General features: G+C 37.6%; 1 protein-coding gene across 3 annotated transcripts in view; it reads left to right on the top strand.

Annotated features, from left to right (window-relative positions):
- Syt1 (synaptotagmin 1) overlaps positions 1–23,519 on the top strand; it is a 551,311-nt gene that overhangs the window by 105,605 nt on the left and 422,187 nt on the right. For all 3 annotated transcript variants that reach the window (XM_060378023.1, XM_060378024.1, XM_060378022.1), the window contains exon 2: positions 4,580–4,681. The gene's annotated coding sequence lies outside the window, so the exon portion shown is untranslated. The remainder of the gene's footprint in view (positions 1–4,579; positions 4,682–23,519) is intronic.

Raw genomic sequence — 23,519 nt, 5'->3', positions numbered from 1 at the left:
AGCTAATGCTAGCATAACTGCTCTGTGTTACTTGGTAGCAATATGCCACTGTGACTCAACAGAGTAGCAGTTTAGCTTGTGCAACTTGCTTAAAATGGATGGTTTTGAGCCAAATGATAGATGATTCTTGGCAAAAAAAAATATATTTACTGATGAAGTCTAAGCCTCTTTTGAAAAATATGGGATCAAACATTAAAATGAATTTGCAAAAGTAGCATAACATTGTTTCAAAAAAAAACACCTTAGTTTAAATTGAGCTAAACTTTCTAAGTATTTTTATGTTATTTTTTTTAAATCTGATGAGAAACAGGTAATGTACTATGTGTTATGTTGCCTTGACACAGCCTGTGTAGAGTAGTAGGGGCAATGGGTAGTCTAGATGACAAAGGTGTCTGTCACTAGACTGAGCTGATATTTCAGTCATGTCACCAACCAGCTGTCCATTTGCACATCTGAGTTTTCACTTATGATCATCTTTTCAAGGAACAGAATCAGGGAACCTTGCTTCAAGTCTATAATGTATAAACACAAGTGGTTTTTGCATGCTATATTTGGAATTTACAGACTTGGTATTGCAGACCATTAGGAGTTAGCAGCAGGGAAAAAAAAGATAATTCTTGAGATTTGTTGTTGTTGTTATTGTTATTGTTGTTGTTTGGTTGTGAGCTTTTACATTTTGTTTGTTTGTTTTTACTTTCTAGGCTTCAAATAGAATTAGAAAACATCTAACCCTAAATTATTTCTTCAGTGAGGTAAAAAAAAAATTAGAAGCCCAGCTCTGCCACTTTCCCTCCTCCATTTCTTTCCTTTCTATTGTAGACAAGACTCCTCTCATGCAAATATAGAACATTTGGGGGAAAAAAATCAACTGTAATTATTTTTAAATGTTCATGTCGTGGGTAATTGGCTGGTCTATTGTCTGTGATTTACTTATTGGTGAGGTCAAATGCATGAGGTCACACATCCTAAACTAATCATTTCTATTTGAATTTAGAAGGTTCACTGAGTCCTTTACCCTACATTGACTTCTGTAAAGTTAATTTTCCATATTAAAGTACTATTCAAATTAGCCTTTTAAAAATAACAGTATAAGGCCAACTGTCAAATGGGACCCTCTGAAACAGCAAAGCTCCTGAACAGAAAAGGCAACAGTTAACTGAGTGAAGACACCCTAGAGAATGAGAGAGAAGTCCTTGTCAGCTGTGCATCTACAGTATACAAAGAGTAACTAACAATAAATAAACAAGAAAACAAACAGCCCAGTCTAAAAAAAAAAATGTTTTCAAAAGAAGAAATACTATTAGCCAATAAATATTCTAAACTATTCGCTATCTTTAACCATCAGGCTAATGCAAATTAAGTCTACTTTGAGATTCTGTCCCACTCCTGACATAATGGCTGTCACCAAGAAAACAAATGAGAGCAAATGCCAGTGAGGATGTAAAGAATGAAGAACTCTTACATGCTTTCCGAGACAGTAAATGGTTACAGCCATTATGGAAATCTGTGTAGAAGCTTTCCAAAAAAAATTTAATAATAGAATTTCCATGTTACTTAGCACTCCGACTCTTGGGAATAATCCCAAAGGTCTTTATATACTATACAAAGATATTTGCTAGTTGTTGCTCTGTTGACAATGGCTAGAAAGTGGAATTAGTCTAGGTGCCCATCAGCCGATGATAGATAAGGAAAATGTGCTACACAATAGAATGTTGTTCAGCCATAAGGAAAAATGAAATTTGCAAGAAAGCAGATGGAACTGGGAAGTCTCTAAGTGAAGTAACCCAGGCTCTGAAAGGCAAACACTGCCTGTTATCTTATATATGCAAACCTTAGCTTACAATACTGTCATATGTGTATTTATCTGGAGTGTAGAGGCCGGGAAACTGGAAAGGGGCCCTAAGACAGGGAGAACAACGTAGAAGGTGTGTGCTGTGGAAGTGGAGAGGATGCAGGGGTAAAGGGGGTCAGGCCAGGATTGGGGAGGGCGGGGAGATGGGAGAGAAAGCAGTTAAGAAGATCAAGGGAAACAAAGAAAGTGAAAACTGCATAAGGAAGTCTGCTATTTTCACACCAAAATAAGATAATAACAACAAAAAAATACAGAATGGGAAAAATAAACTCACCTCAAAATTAAAGTTATTCTGGGGAAGTCATTTGGGCAATTTTTACTGGAGAGAAAAAGCACATTCCTTCAGGTTATGCTTAGAACATTAAAGTAATCTAATCCAATAAAAGATATAGTACATTTTAAGTGGAACAAGTGAAAACAATTGATAAATTAAAAGGCATCTCACTTCTAGGACAGTCCGTCATTCACCCCATTGTATCACTGGGATCAAGTCAGTACTTTCTATCTTCTCCACACCTTGAACTCTGCCTGGCATAGATCCAGTCTTCAGGAAATTGTTTCTAAGAGAAATGAAGAATGGATTTCTATAGAAAATGTATGCAGTTGACAGTGGGTAGTTTTATGCAGCTCTCAGCAAAGCAGCTTCTGGCTAGAGCTGGCAAGATTCTTTAACAGTGGGACTATATGAGTGATTCTTCTAGTCTGTATATTGAAGTCTGTGCTTTCCCTGTTCCTGCCACAGATTGCTGGAAGTCCATGGCTAATGAGTAGGCCCACACTCCCAATAACAGATGGCTTTTAATCTCTGCTCTTTGGCTTCCGGGATTCAGATGCTTCGCTTAATCATATATTTTTCTCTCTCATGGAGAATCTGCTGCTGTTGGCCCTTTTCTCTGAGGTCATAATATTTTTGAGACACAAAATCATGAAAGAAACATTATAGATGTTTGGTGGTGGGAGATGGTACTTTGTGCTGGAAATCGTTATGGAAAAATAATACAGTTGTGAAGGGCTACAATTGTGTACATTATCAAATAACTCCAGGTTGTAATAGCTCAGAAATGTAGTTTTTGATTACCTTATACCCAGTAATATGCTGAAGGACACACACACATACACACATTTCTTTAAAAAAAAAATCCATGTGTGCCTTGGCATATCCTAAATATTCATTGTGACACTTGGCAATTTGTATTTTTATTTCTATATGTCTGATTTTTTTTTTTTGAAAATGGAAGCATCTGTCTTTTCTCCTTTAATCTGTAACAACCGCTATTCCCAAAAAATGCAAGGCTAAAGTAACCGATTTTAACTAAATAAATTATAGATTTTAAACAAGTAGATAGAGATAACCTGAGTTAGAGCCAACTAACCTTATTTTGTTATACCAGGAAACTGGCTCAAGAGCCACTCAACAAACTCTCATATAGCATTGGTTCTTTTAAATCAAGGACTGTGATTTTCCCAAACACAGAAAACTGTCGCATTTTTTGGGTGGATTTATGCCAGAATAATCCTGGTCCATTAGTTGGTAAATAGGATTCCTTGACAACGGCAGATAAATTATTAAATTGTATTTGGACTGTGATGAAAGCTTCAGGGAATTACATACTTACTTATATAGCAGGAAAACTTGCATCCTCAAATTACAGGGTGTTACCATGTGAGCTCCCTCTAGAGAACTGAAAACCAAACTGTAAAGAGAGTCAAATTGTCTGCTTGATACTGGAACTTCATTTTTAAAAATTAACATTAATTTTAGTTAACAAATTATATTCTACATGCGTTTATTGTGTCCAACATGATGTTTACACAAAACCTGAAATCAAACCTCAGATAAGGTCACTTGAATTCTCTATACCTCATACTCTATATCTTAAAAATATAAGAGCGTAGGTTTGGTGTGTAGAGATAGGAGGCAAAGTTATTTTTCTCTTTATGTCACAGAAAGTAGATTAATAAGAACAGAAGAGAAAGGTGTGAAAGAAGAGAGAAAATACACTATGAAAAGAGATGAGGAAGACAGTAGCTAAGGGCAGGAAGCAAGAAAGGGAGAGACTAGAAGAGTCCACACAGCATTGTTACAAGTCAGATGCTATGTACAACACACAGCATTTCAATAGCTTCCTCTGGTAAATAGCAATGTCTTCCCTTGCTATTATCCCTGATGCAGCTGGTGTTGCTCACAAAGAGAGGCACAAATCAGAATAGACTCGGCTAGCTTTTCAATGATTCTAAAAAGGTGGTGGGACACTGCCAGAAAAAGATATCTCTCCAGTACCCTAACATGGAGTCTTGTTAGCAAAACAGAATGTGAGCTGCTTGGAGAGAATTCCCTGTTGCGGCTGATTCCACTGGGGACCATCGGTGGCAGCACAGGCCGTTTCTTGTCTGTGGCCCCATGCCACTGAGCAGGATAGATCAGAAGGAATATGGAAAAGTTGCCCTTAAAAACCACCTTGCTCTTCTGAGATGCTTATTCTTCCAGCTTTTCTCTTGCTTGCTTGATTGTTTGGTTGGAGATTTTTAATGTCGGCATGATTCATACCTATTGGTTCTTAGCCTGAAGGACCTCTCACAACTAGGAATTGAGGAATTTGAAGCTGGGTATGAATAATGAATGGGCTGCGTGAGCAGAAGTCTATATGCAGTCAATAGTAAAAGCATGTGCGGAATTGCAAGCTGGCATGTTCACGGATTCTTTCTGTGTTCTCTCTCTCTCTCAAGGAAAACACGAGCCAGAGAGCTCTTGAACAACCAACTCCTGCAGTCAGTTTGGAAGGTTCATCCTTGCCATCCTGAAAGCTCCACCGGGAACATCTCATCAAGGTATTCCAAAAAGCAAGATGTTTTTGATAGGTTTGGATGATGACCAGTGCCCTCCCAGTCCCTATCAGGATGCGGCTGTGGGGTCGGGGTGGGAGGGAAACTACATTAGTTACTTTTCTTATTGTGTTTACAGAATCATTTGTGCAGACAACTCATGGTAGGAAACAGTCATATTTTGCACAGTGGTTTCAGACTATTCAGTCTATAGTTGTCAGGGGTTTGGCGAGCAGAAAATTCACGGCACAGCATGTTGGCCAGGAAGCAGATAAAGGGGACTGCTGGTGTTTCCTTCTCCCCCGTTTTATTCTGTCTTCGTCTGCATCCATAGTGTTGCCCATATCCATGGTGGGTCTTCCTCTTCTCAGTTAATCCTCACAAACACAGGGGTGTGTGCCACCAGTCTCTGAAGTGATGGTAAATTGAATCAAGCCAACAATGAAGATTAGCCACCACAAACACTGTCTTTAATTTTTTTTTAATATTCTATTAAGAGGCATTAGCATTTGTCATATATTCTGGAGTTGTGACAGTTTTTAATGAGTTTGAGGTGCTATTTAGTTGGTGGGCCACTTAGACAGCACTTTCAATGTTTCCCCCAGTTAGTCTGTACTCCGTCAATTCCAAAGATGTCATGGTTCATTATCTGCAGATGATCAGGAGCAGCCTTGCATTGTGAAGGAATATGCCACCGCATCTGCCTCTGTGCTTTGGGGGCCTGCTACACAGATGATATTTTAGCAAGAGTGCTGGGTCAGGGGGCAGGAGGTGTAAGCAAAATTTGTTTCTGAGGAGTTATTTTCCGGGGCTATGACATATCTCATCCTTTCAAAGGGTGCTGAATCCAAAAGTGAGGTGGATGTATCACTTGTAACGTTTACACGTGTTAGCTTGCATAATGGGTATGTAAAGTATCTGCTTGAATGTCTTATCTAATGAATGCCATCAAATTCAATTATCACTCTCAGACTCTTCATTAACCAATCAAATTACTCCTACTCTAAGACATTTTCAACACACTTTTACTAGGCATAAACATACTTAACATACTTACAACCCTTTGTAAGTATGTTGGTGACTCACAGAATTTTATTTGGATTTCTGTGTTCCTGCCATGTGAGATTCCGCAAACATTGCCTTGATATTACTCTCTATGTAAAAGAAATATTATTATTTATTATGAAGAAATGTTATCTCCGTGTCTTTATTTTGCTACTTATAGCTATACAAGAAGGTGTAAAAGACAGGCATGATAGCTCATATCTGTAATACCAGCACTCAGGGGCAGAGGCAGTGGGATAGCTGTGAGCTCAAGGCTGGCATGGGCTATAGAATGAATAAATAAATAAATAAACCTTTTAAAATAAAAAGAATGACTTTATAGAAAGTAGGCTGCTTTGTTCTATAGAATTATGGCATAATAAGAGGTTTTACCTTTAGGAATGGATCATTTCAGTAAGAACTGCCTGTCTTCCTTACAGGAAGATAGAATCATGTAGGGTCACAGCTGTTATTGTTGAAGTGTGCTTTTATAAATTATCATAATTTCTTCACGTGTGTTATTAAAAGAATAGGCCTAAAACTGCTCAAACCTGGCATCAATAGCACTTTAATTTTCTGTGAAATAATTACAGCAATACCAATGTATAATGAAAACTAGAAGCATTTAACTATGAAAGACAGATGCCTGCCATCCTGATGGTGATTTTACTTTGATGTCATTAGCTGTCTTCTAGTCTACAAATACTTTGGAAACATCTCCATAGATAGCCTAAAATCAGGCCATAGAAACATATGTTCTGAGATCTCATGCCAGGCATAAATCAGAATCTGTGGGAACAGAGACTAGATTTATCATTCAAGTTATACATATCAGCTTACTACTACAAACTACAAGATTTAATGACCGCTGTGTAAGAAGACCAATAAGACAGCAGATTGAAAATAGCAATAAGAACATTGCCTATACCATTGAAATAGAGAGTAGAAATACTTATTACAAAAAATCATTTTGTATCCAGCCTGTAATCCCCTCCCTCATCTTGTCCCAGTTCCACCTCCCTCCCTCTTTCCCCAACCTACCTTGTCCTCCCCTAGCCACTGAGAGCAGGGCTCCTCTTCCCCTACTATCTGACCCTTAGCCCAGTAGGTCTCTTCAGGACTGTCTGGATCCCCTTTCTCTGTGGCCACCCCGCTAGGAGAAGGTGATCAAAGAGCATAAATTATAATAAATAATAATAATTTAAAAATTATTTTTATTTTTATTAATTACAGTTTATTCACTTTGTATCCCCCCTGTACCTCCCTCCCCCTCCCCTTCCAATCCCACCCTCCCTCTTCCCCACCTGTGTCCCTCTCCCAGTCCACTGGTAAGGGAGGTCCTCCACCCCTTCCCTCTGATCCTAGTCTTTCAGTCTCATCAGGAGTGGCTGCATTGTCTTCTTCTGTGGCCTGGTAAGGCTGCTCCCCGCCTCAGAGGGAGGTGATTAAAGAGCAGGCCAATCAGTTCATGTCAGAGAAATTCCCTGTTTCCATTACTATGGAACCCACTTGGATACTGAGCTGCCATGGGCTACCTCTGTGCAGGGGTTCCAGGCCATCTCCATGAGTGGTCCTTGGCTGGAGTATCAGTTTCAGAAGAAACCCCTGTGTCCATACTTTTTGGATCTGTTACTCTCCTTGTGGAGCTCCTGTCCTCTCCAGATCTTACTATCTCCCACTTCTTTCATAAGATTCCCTTACTCTGCCCAAAGTTTGGCTATGAGTCTCAGCATTTGCTTTGATGCCCTGCAAGGTAGAGCTTTTCAGAGGCCCTCTGTGGTAGGTTCCTGTCCTGTTTCCTGTTTTCTCTCTCTTCCTATGTCCATCCTTTTTGCCTTTCTGAATGGGGGTTCATCTTAGCCAGAGTCCTCCTTCCTGATTAGCTTCCTTAGGTGTACAGATTTTAGTATGTTTATCCTATATTATATGCTCTCAGTGGATATTAGACATATAATATACACTTATGAGGGTGAGTATATTCCCTGTGTGTCTTTCTGCTTCTGGAATACCTCACTCAGCATGATCTTTTCCAGTTCCCACCATTTACCTGAAAATTTCATTATTTCCTTGTTTTTTATCACTGAGTAATATTCCATTGCGTAGATGTACCACAATTTCTGTTTCCATTCCTCAACCGAGGGGCCTCTGGGTTGTTTCCAGGTTCTGGCTCTTGTGAATAAAGCTGCTACAAACATGGTTGAGCATATGTCCTTGTTGTATAGTTAATAATTTTTAAAATGAAAACAAACTAAGGAAACCACTAGAAGCAAGCCAAAAAAACAGCCTTTATTTTTTTAATTTTTATATTAATTACAGTTTATTCACTTTGTATCCCAACTGTAGCCCCCTCCCTCAGTTCCTCCCTCCATCATTTCCTCCCATGCCCCTCTCCAAGTCCACTGATAGGGGAGGTTCTCCTCCCCTTCCCTGTGACCTATCAAATTTTTTCAAGACTGGCTGCATTGTCTTCCTCTGTGGCCTGGTAAGGCTGTACCCAGCTCAGGGGGAGGTTATTAAAGAGCCATCCAGTAAGTTCATGTCAGAGACAGTCCCTGTCCCAATACTAGGGAGCCCACTTTGATACTGAGCTTCCATGGGCTACATCTGTACAGGGGTTCTAGGTTATCTCCATGCATGATCCTAGGTTGGAGTATCAGTCTCAAAAAAGACCCCTGAGCTCAGATGTTTTGTTCTTTTGCTCTCCCTGTGGAGCTCCTGTCCCCCTCAGATCTTTTTTTCTCCCCCTTCTTTCATAAGATTCTCTGAACTATGCCCAAAGTGTGGCTATGAGCCTCAGCATCTGCTTTAATACCCTGCTGGGTAGAGTCTTTCAGAAGCCCTCTGTGGTAGGCTCCTGTTCTGTTGCCTGTTTTCTTCCTCTTCTGATGTTCATTCCATTTGCCTTTCAGAGTGAGGACTGATCATCTTACCCCGGGATCTCCTTCTTGATTAGCTTCTTTAAGTGTACAGATTTTAGTATGTTTTCTTATATTATATGTCTAATATTCACTTATAGTGAGTATATACAATGTGTGTCTCTCTGCTTCTGGGATACCTCACTCAGGATGATCTTTTCTAGTTCCCAATATTTGCCTGCAAATTTCATGATTTTAATTGCTAGTAGAATTCCATTGTGTAAATGTATCACAATTTCTGTATTCATTCCTCAGTTGAAGAGCATCATTTTTATATTAATTACAGTTTATTCACTTTGTATCCCAACTGTTTCCAGGTTCTGGCTATTATGAATAAAGCTGCTACAAACATGGTTGAGCAAATGTCCTTGTTGTATATGTGAGCATCTTTTGAATATATCCCTAGGAGTGGTATAGCTGGATCTTGAGGAAGCACTACTCCTAATTGTCTGAGATAGCATCAGATTGATTTCTAACATGGTTGTACAAGTTTACATTCCCACCAGCAATGGAGGAGGGTTCCCCTTTCTCCACATCCTCTCCAGCATGTATTGCCACTTGAGTTTTTGTTCTTAGCCATTCTGATAGGTGTAAGATGAAATCTCAGGGTGGTTTTGATTTGTGTTTCTCCCTGATGCGTAAAGATGTTGAGCATTTTTTTAACTGTTTCTCTGCTATTTGATATATCTTTATAGAGAATTCTCTGTTTAGCTCTGTACCCTATTTCTTAAATTGGATTACTTGATTGGTGGCTTTTTAACTTCTTGAGTTCTTTATATATTCTGGATATTAGCCCTCTCTGAGATACAGGGTTGGTGAAGATCCTTTCCCAGTCTGTAGGCTATCGTTTTGTTCTGATGACAGTGTCCTTTGAAAAAGCAGCATTTCTCCATGGCTTCTGTTTCAGTTCCTGCCTCTAGGCTCATTCCTCAAGGCTCCTGCCTGTAGGTTCTTACATTGTTTCAGTTCCTGCCTTGGCTTCCCTCAATGGCTGTGATTCAGGCTTCTTAACTCAAATAAAGCCTTTCCTTCACGAAACTTTCTTGAAAGAAAGAAAGAAAGAAAGAAAGAAAGAAAGAGAGAAAGAAAGAAAGAAAGAAAGAAAGAAAGAAAGAAAGAAAGAAAGAAAGACGGAAGGAAGGAAGGAAGGAAGGAAGGAAGGAAGGAAGGAAGGAAGGAAGGAAGGAAGGAAGGAAGGAAGGAAGGCAAGGAAGGAAGGAAGGAAGAAGAAATACTGAAATTAAAATTGGGTTTAAATTTTCTGACATAAATACATTTTATGGGCTACATTAAGCAATATAGGTGGGTTAACTTATTTCCCTTTTACTGATAGCTTAATATTTTAAATTTTAAAAATTCTACATTTGTTGTTAATTAATGAGACCGGGGGCACACACACTGATTCCAGGTCTTCTAGCTAATGATCTTTACCATAGTGAGAAAAACATTCAGTTCATAATCTGTACAATCATTGTTGTTTTTTACTACAAAACTTTAATTTTATTAAGAATTCTAAAAAATAAACATACTTCAGCATGTTATAAATCTAAGTACTGTTACTTCAAGAACTCCAACCTGTCCTTTATACCGAACCCACTGAAAGAACTACTATCCGTGTCTAAAAGGATGCACTACTGGCAAAAATAATGGTAAATCTTTGAGACTGAAATTCACAATTTCTTCATGAGTAGCCATTTCTATGTGGAGAATCTTCTCATTTGTTTGAGCTTTAGTACTAAGAAGTTAGGCATTGTTTCCCTGCTCAGTAGGCCAAACTTTAAGGTAAGTATGCACTTAAATGAGAGTTCAGGGACAGAGCGCTATCTTTTGAACTGTGAAAATACAAAATGCTGTGATTACCTCAGGCACTGGAAGAAGGCAAAAACCACCACTGGCGCCAGCAGGAAAACAAATGAGAATATTTGACCCATAAAATTAATTCTTGCTTCCTACATGGTGAACCCACTGAGGCAAGGGTCTATAAAGAAAAATAAATTACCACAATCTTACTTTTGCAGGTCAACTGACATTGTAAAATGAACTTATTCTGAAAATACAGAATGGGTTAAATTGTTTTCCAAATCTGAGAGCATCCTTGATAAATCAAAACGAAAGAAAGGAGGGAGAGAAAAAAGTGAGGAAAAGACAAGGTTACTGTCAGCTCCTTTTCAAGGTTTCCTTTAGAGAAACCACAAGTACTAACTTCAAGTGTTTTGTTTTATAAGTTTTATTCATAAATTAAGTATTAGGGATCCTAAACACATTTTATATAAATACAATGCTATAAATGATGTTTGATGTTTTGATTCTCTTTTTTTGACAAGATCATACTAAAATTTTATGATTTGTAATACTAGAGACTTGAAGTGAAGATCAGTAGAAAACAATGTTTTCTGACTCCTAAAATTGAATTAATTAGACAAGATTAATTAAACTTTCAAATTACTTATTTGCTGTGGATATCTATACTAAAGGAAATCCGTTTTGATTATAACTAAACTAAATGTTGAAAAAGAATATAAGATATTTTTCTAAAATGCACAGAAATGTGGGATTATAGCATGAACTGTATGTATCCTGAGCAGGGAAATGGGAGCTGGAAAGTTGAGATGATTGTAGAGCTACAGGGTGTGAGTCAAAAGGTCCAAGTAGTACATGATACTATTAATATCAAAGTAGCAAATAGAAAAGATGAAGCTGGGAATTGTGGTTCCTCCCTGTAATTCCAACACTCAAGCTATTGCAAGAAATTCAAGACCTGCATGAGAGACTTAGGGAGTCCTGACCAGCACTACACTATGAGACTGACTGTGTCCAAAAAAAGAAAAAGAAAGAAAGAAAAGAAAGACAGAAATAACATTCATTACTGGTTATGTATATGACTTAGTAGAATTGAAATAAATTCTTCACCTATAGAAGTAGCAGGTCCTTGAAAAACTCAGATAAGGACACACAGTGAGCATTAACACTGATCATGGACCTAGTGGAGAGACAGAGCACCTCAGTCTTTGAGTTTCTACTGATGCTGTTTCTCAGAATTACTCAGCTCATGGCTCAGGCTGTATGATCTCCATTTTTTAAAGGGATTTAAAGTCTAAAAGATTCTGTACCTTCTATTGTAGAAAAATTTCACATTACTTCATAAATCTCAGTGTTCAATACATCTTTGACTGCAGAAAGAAACTGGTTCATCTACTATTGAAGAAAGATGTCAGGAGACATTTTTAAATATGACCACAGCTCCCCTCTCTATCACATTCTCAAGAACAATAAACAAAATATGGAATGAAGCATTCTAAACTGTTCAGGAGTTTTAGGACAGAAACCAGCAGTGTTGGTGCTTTCATTTCCGTCTCTATTTGTCAGCTTCCAGAAACTACTGGGCAAGCCTGGGCTTAATCAGATTTCAATAACATTGCTTTCTGGGGTGGTGACTTTGTTACCCTGGTTGTTGGAAATGATGCTTCAGTGTTGCATGAGTGACACTAAAATGTCAAGTATTGTCAATGTCATAGATGAACTTCCTTGATAACGTTCCTTGTATTTAGTTTCCCCATCTGTCTATCTTTGTTTTTATTTTTCTCTGGTCCAACAAATCTTGCTCATGATGGAGCCTGAGTTCATCATGCTTGCACCCACAATAACAATATTGCTAAGGTTTTAAGATGCCGGTCCCACTAGCAACCTCTGTGTGCTGGTCCAAGCACTCGAGGAGATTTTATTTTGTCAGAAACATAGACGAGGGACAAGTATGCACATGTTTGTCCCATCAAGTATTGTCAGCGCACTAATGCTAATCATGTATCTCCTTTGCTTTTTCTTCACGCAAAGACTCTATTTTTATTTTAGCCTCACTGGTGCTTACTGCATTCTAACATGAACAAAAAAAGAATCATCTGTTCCACTGATTTTGAATCTTATAAGTTTTTGGTCTACCTAAATGAAAGGGACCAAAAAATAGATTTATAGAATAGATAAGTGAATTGCCTGAGAAAATCCATAGGGCTGGGCCAAAGTAATGGCAGAGTGTATGCAAAGTGTTCTTGTGGAACCATAACAGTCTGAGCCAGAAAGGCCTTTTATCTAATTGTAAGCCTTTTCTTAATTACATTTTACAGTGACTAAATGTCCTACCCTGACACATCCAAATAAATATTCTGTTCTCTGCTGCTCGTCTGGAAGAGTGACTTTGGCATGTATTAAGTTGAGCTAGCCAATTCCAAGTTCAAAAAGGACTGTGTGTGACTACTCAATACAAAAAGAACAGTGTGGGCTTCTGAAAATTTATTCTGGTCATAGGAAGGAAAGTGATTGAACTTATTGATGATAAATCAGGAAACTGATGATAAGACATCAACTTTTGAGAGTGTTTATGCTCATTGAAACAAACCAGTGACTTGAGGACTAGAACTTTCACAGTGCTTCATTACTTAATTTAAACTAGTGCTTGATTGGAATAGTATCAGCTAAAAGGACCTAATTAGATTAGAATACATATTTGTTTAAGCATTTCTTTTTTTTCCTTTCATTATGTTGATGTTTATTTCTGCCAAAAAAAATGTCTTAGGAAAGTTTTCTATCGTGAAGTAATAAAAACAACCCTTTTGATTTTATTAATTGCCATGTTTAGTGTTGATTTGTATTATTTGGAGTAGTTTTGCCGACTGTTTGGCACTTGTAGGAATTATCATTCTGCCAAACATGCAATCTCTTTAAATACTGTGCTGCTAGACATAATTTGAATGCCCTGGAAGTTTCTCATGAACATGGAAAAGATCTTCACATTATCCCACAGAGAAGCATTAAGGAAGCAATAGCAAGGTCAGATAAAAGGAAGAATATTTTCCAACCTACATTCAGAACAAGAGGAAGCAAGGGGAATCACTGAAACATGACTTTGCTTTGGTCTCTAGAATTAGAACCTTTGGAAAGCTGTCTGTACTGCTCCCTAGGTCTGCTCTAACATAACACCATTAGACAGTGTAGCTTATGAACTACGGAAATGAATTTCCCACATTTCTCTGGGCTGGGGAGTCTAAGGTCAGGGTGCTGGCAGATTAAGTCTCTCTTGATGGCCTATTTCCTACAGGATTGTTTTTCTGTAGAGGCCTTATACAGCAGAAAGGGCAAGGAGGTCTTTCTTAGGCCTTTAGTGTAAGAGCATTAATCCATAAACATAAAACAGTGTGTGAACTCATCAGCTTCCAGAGGCTGAGGGGTTAGGATTTTACCATATGAATGGGGAGAGGCAAAAACATTCAGGTCCTAGTACTGTCCTTCTAACATTGGCCAAGTTCAACATTGTCTGACTTAACTATTTGCATTTAGATTTCAGAACAGTAACTGGCATCTCACTTGCTTCCCATATGCAGTTTTGGTATTCTGCAATAATTATCACCTTGATTGGACATATACATGTCTTACTCAGAATACAAGTATTACTAAAGACACAACTCAACCAAATATAAACAAATAACACTGAGGGCTAGTGTTACTGTCCTCACTGCCTGAGATGCCACAGGCAGAATCCAAAGACTGAGGGTTGATGTCACAACCACCAGAGGAGAAGTAGGTCCTTTTATTGGGTCTCTGATGGCAAAAGGCTTTAGTGCTAAGTTGGTTGGAAATCCTGAACTGAAGGTCTTAGTTAGATTCATACCCCTAGAAAGGTCACTTATTTCTAGACACAACAAGTAAAATGCACCCAGCAATCCAGGAAGGTGCCTGGGTGTCTAAATGCAATGGAGAAGATCAAGGAGAAACACAGAGGAGCAGCAGCATGACAAAGTCAGAGCTGGGCCTGAGCACGGTAGGCTTGAATGTGTGTACTCTGTGCACGTGTGTCCTTCAAAACCTCATAGAGAGCAGCTAATGGAAACCGGCAACTAAATAAAGAGGCATCTTTGATGCAGAGCATAAAGGACCACTTTAGAAAAAAAATATGCAAACAAAACTGAGTTTCATTTTACAATGAAACAGGTAAGTGGTCCATGTTCCAGCTGAGACCCAGGGTAACAAAGAACAAGCAGGCTGCCAAAAGATGAAACTGTTTACAAAGAGAGAGAGAGAGAGAGAGATTAAAATTTGAAAGCATGCGTAAACCATTTTAAATGAATATAAAGGAAATAATAAATAGAAATCATTATAAATAAATATAACGCAATAAAGGCAAGGAAGCCCTTTAAAAAACAAATTTTATATAAAAGCAAAATGTCTAAAACAAAAAGGGGGAACTGTAGAGAGCTGCGGAATGCTATGCCTTAAAGATGGAGCTGGTTTCCGCCTTCCACCTTCCCGATGGTGAGTGCTCTCTGTCACGAACAACTCCACATTTGGCTAAGGCCGAGGATCTGGCTTGCTTCCATGTATGTGGACCTATCTGCATTGCCCCCGTGGCACGCCTGGGTTGGCTACCCAGAGGCTATTTAAGCTGTTGGCTGGCTTTCCCCGGGGTCCGAGGATTGTTCAATGTTCCTGAATAAACTGCATTGAAAAAAAAAAAAAAAAAAAAGCAAAATGCGGTTTTCAAACTTAAAATTTAATGGAAAGTTCTATCAAGAAAGAAGAAACAGCCAAATAGGATGTAACTGAGCTATGAGTCATATCTGAAGAGCTTTTATGGGTTGGTCACATGTGGCAAAAGCAGAAGATAAAGAAGTTAAAAAAAACACAGTGGGAAAGCTGAGCAAATATCTTCTAGGACTTCCAAAAACACTTCATTGTGAGATAATTCCAAAGAATTTTAAGAATTGAAGAAAAAAATTTTCTCTAGCTGTAGATTTTGTTCTCAGAATCATTTTGTCACAGCCAGAAAAAAAAAAAGACTTTCCAGAAATCTACAGAATTCCATTATAAAATAAATATCATAAAATCAGAACAATGAAACAATATATAAATAAGATAGGAAAAAAGAAGCTATGGGCACCTTATCAATATAAACGTGATATAGACACAATGACAATGTGTCCTCAGGAAAATCGAGTTTTCAGATTTACATGAGCTCATTATCAAGAATGCTGGAGGTTGGTCTGATGCTAATTACTGGCCTTCTGTGTAAACCTGCCTACATCATTATACCTGATTGGCTAATTAAACAGCCTATACCTGGCAGGGCAGAATGGGGTAGGCATGGCTAAGGTTCCCGTGGCTTTGAAGAATTCCAGAAGGAATCATTGGAAGGACAGATGGAGAGGAAGAGAGAAAAAGGAGGATACCATGATGGGTTAGCCTGGAGAAGAAATCTAGTAAAACATATTCATAAAGAGGGCTAAGGAGATGGCCCAGTGGTTAAGAAAATGGGCTGGTCTTCCTGAGATCCTAGCTTTGGTTCCCAGCACCTCCATAGCAGCTGACGACTGACTATCTGTAACCCCACCTGGAGGGCATTCAGTGCCGGAAGCAGCCATAAAAGTTGTGCACAGACATCAATTCAGGTAAAGCATCCGTGTGCATACAATACAAATAAATACAAAATAGGTATAAATAACTTCACTAGCTTTGGGATGAAGAATTAGCAAAATAATTATAGCATTTTATGTACCTATGGTGTGGTTTCTTATATCCTAGACAGAACTTACCAATATAATTAGAAATTAGGACACCTTAGCAACATAGCAGCATTTAACTATTGCAAAATGTCCATTTTATTATCAACTTTGATATAAAGTGGGCATTCAAGTTGCCATTCAAAAAGCAACAATAAACAACAGAATTTAACATAAAATTTATTGGAAGTATATATTCATGGATTAAACTCATTCTATGACAAAGCATTTTTTAGTCACACAAAATTAGAAGGGTTTTGGGTCACAATCTCTGAGAAGTTCAGCATGCATTCTGCTAAAAATAAACATTATTTTAAGGTATTAAGGTAGGATTTTTATGAGAATAACCCTAGACATGTCCTCTTAATTAGATACCTGACTTAAAATTTAAGTCTCATAATTGAAAAAGTAATTAACATATAGAAATGGCAATATGACCACACTTAGTTACAGGTGGTAACATCATTGTAAAAATAAGTTTCAAGATGCTAAAATAATAATAAATAAAGATACATTAAATGTGAACCCATACCATCACACACACACACACACACACACACACACACACATAAACTAAGAACAAAAAAAGAGTTGAAACGGCTTAAACAATAGAAAGGTACATATATAATGGTGAATGTTCTTCAGGCAAGAATGTTGAAGTCTGTTCTTATCACTTTTGAATGAGAATTACGCTTTTTGTGAAAAAACTCAATATGATTCTGCCTGACAATGTTAAAAAAATATTGTAATACTTTATTACTTGGATCTTTATAAATAAGAATGGGGACTAAGCAGTGCAGTTAGCCTCAGGATTTCCTGACATATTAGCTTAGTATGATAAACCTGAAGGGCCTGAAATATGAGCACAATATCACAATTTTCTATAAGAAAGGCATTTGATACTTCACTACATAAGGAAAGGGTATGAGCAGAGGGAAAGAGGCAAAAAGAACTCTCTAAATTCACTCCCTGTTGTGATGGCCTACCAGATGGGCAGGGAAATGATCGGATTAACCCTTCTGGTACTGTACTTGTTTTGCTGTTAGGTAAGAAGATCAGCTGGCCTGCAAGGCATCTCAACAGCTCTTCTCCTAAAGCAGACTACAACCTGCTGACTGTTCCTCACAGGCCTCCTTCGTCTTGATCATGCAGTGGTTCTCAATCCATGGGTTCCGACCCTTTTTGGGATCAAACAACCCTTCCACATATGTCACTGAAGACTATAGAGAAACATTGGTATTTACATTATCATTCACAACAGTAGCAGAGTTACAGTTACGAAGGAGCAATGAAAATGCTGTTGGTTGGGATCACCACACATGAGGGACTTCATTAAAGGGTTTCAGCTTCTCTATGTTATTCAAGGACTTTAACAATACCGGAGGGCTTACCCGCCAAGTAACTCTAAAGTACAAACGTAAGAAAATTCTAGTTATAATTTAATTTATAATTTAGACTCTGGTATAAGACTATAAAAGACAGGCATGGTGGTGCCCAACTGTAATCCCAGCATTTAGGAAGGCAGAGGCAGGAGGATCTCTGTGAGTTCAAGGCCAGCCTGGTCTACAAAATGAGTCCAGTACAACCAAGGCTACACAGAGATACAACTGGCTTGGAAAACAAACAAAACAAAACAAAAAAATCAATATAGCTCATATTTCTTAATGTTCTCCATATAGAATCTACTGTAATGAAGCCAAAATATTATCTCAAACCGTATTTATCAAATGAAAATACCTGTAGTTAACATTCTTATCTATTTTTTTACCAACAATTATCTTCCATATTTAAAAATATCAAATTTGAGAATAGAAAATTATTTTTTTAAAGAGGAAAGATTTATTATGTGCAACTTGGAAAATGATATGTTCTTGGCCTGCATTCTGCTTGGCCAGCACTCGGATTTACATGGTCCCCTCTGATTCCATTCTGTTGTAAACACAGAGGATATTTTCCCAGCAGTTCCTTCTAACAAGATGAAACATTAAAAACAAAAAGCTAACATCCTGTACTTCCAGGGCACAGAGTACTTTGGGGTAGTATAGCTGATGATTTATGTACATATGCCTGACTTTGTAAAAAAAAAAAAATCCCTGTTTACCATAAAGTTTAATCATATTACCATCAAACATTTCTTCATTTCTTTGTGTTATATCTAATATTTTATCTAGTTTTTAAATCCCTAGTGCCTAAGAGCATATTCCATTTAAAGAAATTGATTGGTTACCCCGGAATTCTTTTTGTCAGTTCCTCTTAATGAAGTAACAGTGGTTCTTTCATAGTTGCTCAAATCCAATACATTATGCTGACTGAAAATCACCATTGTTTCCATTTATTGTTCAGAACTATAGAATGAAATACACTGATTATTTGATCATTCTCTGATTATCTTTAAGTTTCTCTCCATTCAGTTTGATGTTGGCTATAGGCTTGCTGTATATCGCCTTTACTATGTTTAGATATGTGCCTTGTATCCCTGATCTCTCCAATACTTTGAACATGAATGGATGTTGGATTTTGTCAAAGGCTTTTTCAGCATCTAGGGAGATTATCATGTGGTTTTTTTCTTTCAGTTTGTTAATATGGTGGATCACATTGATGGATTTCCGTATATTGAACCACCCCTGCATACCTGGGATGAAGCCTACTTGGTCATAGTGGATAATATCTTTGATGTGTTCTTGGATTCGGTTTGCAAGTATTTTATTAAGTATTTTTGCATCAATGTACATAAGGGAGATTGGCCGGAAATTCTCTTTCTTTGTTGAGTCTTTGTGAGGTTTAGGTACCAAGGTGACTGTGGCTTCATAGAATGAATTTGGTAATATTCCTTCTGTTTCTATTTTGTGGAATAGTTTGAAGAGAATTGGTGTTAGCTCTTCTTTGAAGGTCTGGTAGAATTCTGCGCTGAAGCCATCTGGTCCTGGGCTTTTTTTGGATGGGAGACTTTTGATGACCGCTTCTATTTCTTTGGGGGATATAGGTCTATTTAGTTGATTTACCTGGTCCTGGTTCAGCTTTGGTAAGTCAAATCGATCAAGAAAATTGTCCATTTCATTTAGATTTTCAAATTTTGTGGCATATAGACTTTTGAAGTAAGTCCTAATGATTGTTTGGATTTCCTCAGTGTCTGTAGTTATATCCCCCTTTTCATTTCTGATTTTGTTGATTTGGGTGGTGTCTCTCTGCCTTTTAGTTAGCCTGGCTAAGGGTTTGTCGATCTTGTTGATTTTCTCAAAGAACCAGCTCTTGGTTTCATTGATTCTTTGAATTGTTTTATTTGTTTCTAATTGATTGATTTCAGCCCTGAGTTTGATTATTTCCAGCCGTCTACTCCTTCTTGGTGTGTCTGCTTCTTCTTTTTCTAGGGTTTTTAAGTGAGCCATTAGGGTGCTTGAATGAGCTGTCTCGAATTTCTTCTTGAAGGCACTTAGTGCTATGAACTTTCCTCTTAGCACTGCTTTCATTGTGTCCCACAAGTTTGTGTATGTTGTGTCTTCATTTTCATTGATTTCTAGAACGACTTTAATTTCTTTCTTTATTTCTTCCCTGACCCAGCTGTCATTTAGTAACAAGTTGTTCAGTTTCCATGTGTGTGTAGGCTTTTTGTTATTTCTGTTATTGTTGAGGTCCAGCTTTATTCCATGGTGATCAGACAAGATACATGGGATTATTTCAATCTTCTTGTATCTGTTGAGGCTCGCTTTGTGACCCACTATGTGGTCTATTTTGGAGAAGGTTCCATGAGGTGCTGAGAAGAAGGTAAATTCTTTTGTGTTTGGGTGTAAAGTTCTGTAAATGTCTGCCTTAAAGATGGAGCTGGTTTCCGCCTTCCACCTTCCCGATGGTGAGTGCTCTCTGTCACGAACAACTCCACATTTGGCTAAGGCTGAGGATCTGGCTTGCTTCCATGTATGTGGACCTATCTGCATTGCCCCCGTGGCACGCCTGGGTTGGCTACCCAGAGGCTATTTAAGCTGTGGGCTGGCTTTCTCCGGGGTCCGAGGATTGTTCAATCTTCCTGAATAAACTGCATTGAAAAAAGAAAAAAAAGAAAAAAAAAAAAAGAAAATCACCATTGTTTCCATTTATTGTTCAGAACTATAGAATGAAATACACTGATTATTTGATCATTCTCTGATTATCCTGATTAATCGAGTGAATAATATACTGATTAATTAACAATTATCTTTAGAAATTACAGTGAAGATTTCTTGGTTTCCTATGGCAGTATTTCTTGTTTATATATTTCGAAATTCACAGTTTTGCTGCTGGTAGAAAGTATTGATCTTTTGCATTAACAAAACCTTTCCATTCATGTCCTGAAACTACAATTTAGCTCACGGAATATAAATCATCTATTTACTTGATATGGATGCTGAAATTTAGTTCGTGAAACAGAATATCTGTTTCTGTGTCTCACTGTAATAGGATTCTGGACTGTGGTGAGAGATTTTCCATATATGCTTGAAGGAATAGATACAGATCTCTCCTTTCTCAAACTCCCAACAGCATTGTCAGTCTCACAAAGTGGAAAAATGCCTCTGTGTTTCTGAAATTTCTTATTAAAAATAATCATAGTGAAGGCTCAAGAAATACTAGAATGTTATGTAGCATAACAATGAAATAATCATTTCTTAAACAAAAACTGTTCCTGAAGTTGATATGTAAATGAGTCTTGACTTTCACTGTGATTATCTTGAAGTTTTGGGGTTTTTTTCCCTCAAAATATTTTCCTATTACATTTTTGGAAACTTCTGATCTACTTTATGCACCAGGAAGAGTTCGTCAACAAAGGAAACAAGGCATTGTGTTGTGTTATTAAAATCTGTGCCACATGGAGGGGTCTTTCTGGGTGTTGTAAACATTCTTTTAATGAGTATGTCCTCCTTAAATATAATGGACTTCCATCAACTGCATTTTTATTTCAGTGGTGCTTTTTTTTTTCTCAACCGTAAGATACATTTATCACATCTCAAGTGGGATCTGAGTCATGTGGGTTCATGAAGTCTCATTTTGGATATCCAATCTTCCAGGCTCATGAAGCTGAGGTCCCATTTGGGGTTCAAAACCTCATAAATTACATCCAGATTTTAGATTTTATTTTTAAGGTGTGAAAAAAAAGAACAAAGAAGCACAGATCTCTGGCTAATCAAGGAGTACATCAACATACTGTTTTATTCACCTCTTAGAGTGTCAGTTACACCTTATGTAGAAAGCATGCATGGCTGTTCTTGAACCCATAGCCTTTTCTTATTGGGGTGCAGAGCCTTACAGCTGCTCAGAGTTTTGTGCAAGTGAAGTTTTCGGTTGATACATACTTTAGATTATTAGGATTATATAAAATTGATTCTAGGAAGCCAGCTGTTTTCAGGCTCAGATGTGTTAATTAGTAATTTTTACCAAACTTTGAGGAAGAGATCATACTAGTTTTCTATAGAATCTCTGAAAGATAAGGAATTATCAACTCATTGTATGAGGCAAACATTACCAGACTAAAGTACAAGAAAAGTCAAAGAGATATCAGTATTCCTTATGAATACAGACATAGAAGTCCTCTATGAAGCCTTCAAGCTTTCGTGCCAGGTTTAAAAGGGTGGTAAAACTGAACAGAAATGAGCATGGTAAGCAAGCCTGTAATTCTAGCACTTTGGTGGTGGAGACAGAAGAATTTAGGGTTTCAAAACCAACCTTGTCTACATATGGAATTCAAGGCTAGCCTAGGCTACATAAGGCCTTCCATCCAAAAATATATTAAAAATGAATAAAAATAAATCAAGAAGGGATATTCTGACATTTAGTATTAATATCCCATTAGCCAATTCACATATAACCTTCTGAACAATTTCCTTCACATTGTAAAGTTGTCAGAATTGTCACCATCTTTTATTGTTCCTTTACTAATTAATTCACTAATGTAATAAATATTCTTTGTGTTTACTGTGTTAGAACCATGACTGGGAAATGCAAGAATGAACAAAACTGGCATATTCCTGACATCATGGAGCTGACATGTTCCTGAGACAAAAGACAAGACATACTTGTAGAGTGCCATGTATGCCCCTGATATATGCACTGGGAAAATTGGTGATGTGTGTGGGTATAGAGATAAAACTTATAGTAACAAAGTAATTGGATCCAAAAGACATTGAGGAGAAAATTTTGACAGTGTCTCCTAAAACAGAGGTTAACAAAAAATCATTGTGCTGATTTGGAGACATGAAGTCGAGCCTTATATGAAAATCAAATCCCATGAAGCTTTGTGGCAAGGAGTTTGAATGTCTCAAATTTGGTTTATGCAAAATACTCTGGAATTTTGAACACCACAACCACCATCATAAAGTGAATGACTGATGTAAAAAGTAACTTGGGGTTACTGTCTTGGGGTCAAGACAGTAGATAGAAAGTAGCAGGTATGTTCCGCCATGCTCTACATGAGGTGGCTGCCAGAGTTTTCATTAGACTAGTAGCTGTTTAATGGTGAGAAGTTAAATGGATTGAGATACACTTAAAACGGAAGCTGTATGATTTGTAGGGTTAGCCAAGGGCACCATGACAGTAGGAAAATCAAGGTAATGACCCAGGTAAAGAAGAATTGAAGTCTGCTTGGCACCCATGTGATAAGGAAGATTGTCACAAGAACCGATAAGGAAGAGAAAGCAAGCAGTTTTATCCTCATACTCTCTGTTTGGGGTCTTAATTGGACTTCTAAGAGTTTCAAGATAGATGGGTACAGGAAGTAACAAGTCAGAGGAAGGTCAGCAATAGAGATATTAGATGAAGATTTCTACTCAATAATATGTTCTTAACAACATGGTAGAGAACACTTTAGTAAAGGCTTCTTAAATGTTTACTTGTTATTTGTTATCAGTTTATCATATATGCATTAGGTTGATTTTGCAGATGATCAACATAAAAATTCTGGGTCAGCCTCAGGGAGTTTTGGTCAGTTTCTCACAGTTCTAGTAATCGTTTAGCTTCCAAGGCTCAGGTTCTCCCATAGCAACAGAGAAAGTAGGGTAGAGGATAGGAAAGTGTGCAGCAGAAAATCATTGCATTGTTATGAAAATTATTATTTGTCTTAACAGATGAACTTATATGAGTTTACTATGGACAATATGCTATTTGGATATATATTGTGGAGCCATTAAATCTAGGTCATTAACCTGTACTACTTCATAGAGTTATCTCTTTCATATGAGACTCTTTATATCCACTCGGTTAATTACAGTCAGTGCTTATATAAAAGTTCTTCTGAACTTATGCTTTCTAGACATTTAGGTATTTTACCTTTTGTCCAGTATTTCCCCATCATTCAAATATTCTCAGACTCTGATAACC

Source organism: Meriones unguiculatus, chromosome 2 (genome assembly GCF_030254825.1).
Source record: "Meriones unguiculatus strain TT.TT164.6M chromosome 2, Bangor_MerUng_6.1, whole genome shotgun sequence".
Taxonomy (NCBI): Eukaryota; Metazoa; Chordata; class Mammalia; order Rodentia; family Muridae; genus Meriones; species Meriones unguiculatus.
Note: the sequence above shows the minus strand (reverse complement) of the source record. Positions and strands in the feature narration are given on the sequence as shown.